At 36.6% G+C, this 3,882-nt stretch overlaps 1 long non-coding RNA gene across 1 annotated transcript; it reads right to left on the reverse strand.

The window, feature by feature from the left end:
* Nucleotides 1–1,672: 1,672 nt before the first annotated feature.
* On the reverse strand, nt 1,673–3,090 carry LOC127096716 (uncharacterized). Its single transcript, XR_007792780.1, has 2 exons — nt 2,627–3,090; nt 1,673–2,102 (listed from the first exon to the last, which is right to left on the reverse strand). It is a non-coding gene; the product is annotated as an uncharacterized LOC127096716 (long non-coding RNA).
* Nucleotides 3,091–3,882: the final 792 nt, after the last annotated feature.

A 3,882-nucleotide genomic window follows, 5' to 3' on the forward strand; every position in this document is an offset into this window, starting at 1 on the left:
AATGAAAGTTATTCAACCCCAAGTCCGTCTATGAATAGATTGACAAAAGGAAGACTATGCAAACTCAAGGTTGAAAGTTTAATGATTGATTAACTTATTAGGTTAAGCAAGTTATAAGATCAATGTATAATGTTAACAAGATATTATGGGTTAGTGTACAATATAAACAAGTAAGTATAAGAGGTTATTAGGTTAGTATGAACCAAAAGAAATAACAATGTATCAGATGAAATCACAAGTTAGCATATGTAAGCATAACTTCATCTACAAGTCGAATGACCCGAGTTGATTGGTATAGGGGAAACCTATCCATGATCCAAAGTACCATGTGTTGTATCCCAAAATCCCCCCCTTTCATATTTTCATTCAACCCCTAAATTGAGAATCATTTACATACCCTAATGTTTCCTGCATATGCATAAATCATTCATTCATATCTAGTGGTTGATCATTGTGAATTCAAAGTTCTTGGCTTGCAAAGCTAGGGCTTTCGAGGGGATGAAACCCTAGAGGTTTGGCTTGGATATTCATTTGGTTATAGGGGATGCAAAACCCTAATGGCTTAATTTTTGAAGCTTGAATTCAATAAAGTTCCATCATGGTACTCTTCAGAGGGGTCCAAACCCTAATTTGCTGGTGATTGGGTTGTAACACTTCATGATTATTTTGTGGGTCTTATCTTGGCCCCTAAACCCTGGTTGGGGATCATATATGTTGAATACTTGGTTGATAAGTGTCCTAATTCATTCAAGGGGGATTGGATTGTAAGATATGCTTTTGAAACCCTAATCTCAGATGCTTGAAGGCCCATGCAAGTAAGGAATTGACTGAGACATCTTGGTTTAACTGAAACCCTAGCCTATTTGGGGAAGCTCATGCCCATCATCTTGTCCATCATATCCACATCATCCTAGCTCTTACAAGGTCATGTCTCATATGCATATGGTGTGGATTACTAGTTCTTGGTCCATGAATTCATGCTTGCACCAATCCATTGTTCTTTTGGGCTTTGGTTTGTTTTTGATCCATCAGGGTTTTAAACCATGTCTAGGTATTCATTTTGGGTCCATCTATGTTTGACCAGGATTCATGCCCACCTACACGAGTCCCTACAAGAAAACCCTAGTTTAAGATCTACAATTGACTTTGGCTAACTGTTAACTTTTTGGTCAATTAGTTGACCAAAGTCAACCACTTTCCATAAGTCATTTTCAAGCCATTCACCTTCAATCCATGATCATTTCAAAAGCCTTGATTCATTCCAAAACTTGACCACTTTTGACCTTTTTTTATTTAATTTACCATTCAATGTCCAAGATTCATTTCTAAAATTCAAGTTAAAGTCATCCCATTTCACAATTTCATCTTGGGCCTTGAATTATCAATTTCAATACCATTATGCTACATGTATCATAGCACGATCATTCATTTCATTCAAAGAAAATTCCATTACTTACTTCCATGTTTCAATCTAACATGAACAAAAAGGCAAAGCTACACTTCATTGTATTCATTCCATTCTAAATCATTCACATATGTTAACCATTTGGAATTTGGCATAGTCATGACTAACAAAAACATCTCTACATAACCGAATTTTCAAGACATGAATATTCAAAGCTTCATATAGCATTCAAACTTCAATTTCAAATCCCATGACAAATTTCAATCATTTCCACAATTCAATTCCATTAACCAAACAATTCCATACATTACAAACATTAATTCAATTTCCATTTCGATCCCAACAATCCATTACTACCATTAAACCAAACTCCTTACACATTTTAGTCACTAACTTACAATTCAAAACCGAATCTTAAAAAGGACTCATAAAATTACACAAGCTAACCAATACAACAACCACACCATTTCGAGTTGAGTATTTCCAAACAAGGCATACACATGAGGATACCATTGCCCTTGTACATACATAAACTAGGGTGAAGCCTCCAACAATAAGCCAATCCAAACTGATTACAAGCGCCAAACCAAATGAAGATTAGAAGCTAACCATCCATGTTCCAATCAAGTCACGACCAAGGTGTTCCTTCAAGCTTTCACGTTCCAAACGGCATGGCACAAATCGAAGATCCATAGGCCTGCAAAATAAGCAAACTGCAATCATTAATTTTTGACAGTAAAAATCCTGCACAACTTTTGACAGTAAGAAATATATCAGCTACTGCTAAGCTTGCTGCTGAACCAGGCAGGAATTAGAGTCCACTCAAAATCGATTTTATGACCTAAGACAAAAACAACAATTTAATTCCAGATTCATGGTTAATGCATTACAATTTGGGTTCCTAACTGTATTTACAATTTAAAACCAACTTATGAATTTCAGAATAATTTCGTGTGCATTTCAAGTGAGTTTCTAACTGATTCGTTGGCCTTTAAATGTCACCATCACCATTCAGTTACGGAGGAGAACGAAATTCACGAAGAAACCGATTCTGCATCCACTCTCTCGCTAAAAACTTTTTCTCTGCATTTATAAAATCCTCTCATTACAAATACTCCCGTGCTGATATCTCTCTCGGACACACAAGGAAGAAGAGGCAGAAGAGATTTGAAGAGGAAGGAGAAAATTGAATCAGAAACGAGAAAAGTGAATAGCTCATACCTGTGTTCCCCGCCGCATCAAAATCGGTGAGTCTTCGCCTCTATCTGCATCGTTTTAGTTGTTATCCGTGGTACCATTCTTGAACGCAACGTTGGAGACACGATGACGATTGAATTTAGAGCACTATGGATGATTGAGATGCAACGTCGATACTGGATCTGAGGTGTTTCTCCAATTCCATGAGACGCAGTGAAGCACAAAGCTGAGGAACGTGTGAACGTGAATGGTGAATCCTGAACGGGAGTCGCATGGTGTTGATCCCGACGCAAGCACACTGAACTCTGCTATTAAGAGACGGTGGCTCCGCTGTTTGAAGGCGGACGTGGAAGAGGTTGCAGTGGATAACCAGTCGTTGGCTAATGATTGTCACCGGCTATTTGGTATTTTAGCAGGGACTCTTGGCCTCTCGACAATGTGAGATTGGGTTTGGTCCTAAGGCCCAAACGGTGGACTCCCCCCGTACACATTCCTTTAGACTCTACACCCCCATCTCGCAGTGCTTGGGTCATTGTTTTTGCTTTGCAGGATAGACTCTTGGGCCTGAGGCCCATTTGCTGATTTACAGGCCAGCTTCAGTCCTGCACCCCCTTTCTTTTCTCAGGGCCCAATCCCAGTCTTTATGGGCTTTGTTCTTGTTTGTTTTTTTGGATTAGTGAGTAATTAGGGGTTTTAGTTAGTAATTAGGGATTAATTAGTAATTAGGATTTTTAAGCTTTGATTAGTTAATTGGGTTATTATATTTTAAGATTAGATTAGTATAATTAGGATTTAATTCTTAATTAGTTAATTAGTTAATTAGTTAAATAGAATTTTAGATGTTAGAAATATAATTTGATTAGTTAATTAGATTAGAAAATTAGAATTAACTAGATAATTAGGTAATCTTCTAGAATTTTAGAATTTTAGGATAGGTTAGATATAATTGATTTTAATTAGGATTTCATGAGTAGAAATCAATTCAATATCAATATCCTTGTGAAATGACCATTTTGTCCTTAGGGATTTATTTTGTTGTTTAGGCCACATATATTCATGCTCCTTTAAGACTAATGTTTGAATTAGAATATGAGATAGTTTTAATCAAGTTTTTGATTAATATGACATGCTCCCTTAGGAATAGCTTGTGCATAATTCTAACCCTTAGATTAGGTTAATCCCTCAGATTTAAGTTGATCAAAAGTAATTTTGACCAATTAAATCCTTTGATCATGTATAATCCCACAATCCATTCAAGTGATCAAAAGTCCCTTGATCAC

This window comes from Lathyrus oleraceus, chromosome 6 (assembly GCF_024323335.1).
Source record: "Lathyrus oleraceus cultivar Zhongwan6 chromosome 6, CAAS_Psat_ZW6_1.0, whole genome shotgun sequence".
NCBI classification, from domain to species: domain Eukaryota; kingdom Viridiplantae; phylum Streptophyta; class Magnoliopsida; order Fabales; family Fabaceae; genus Lathyrus; species Lathyrus oleraceus.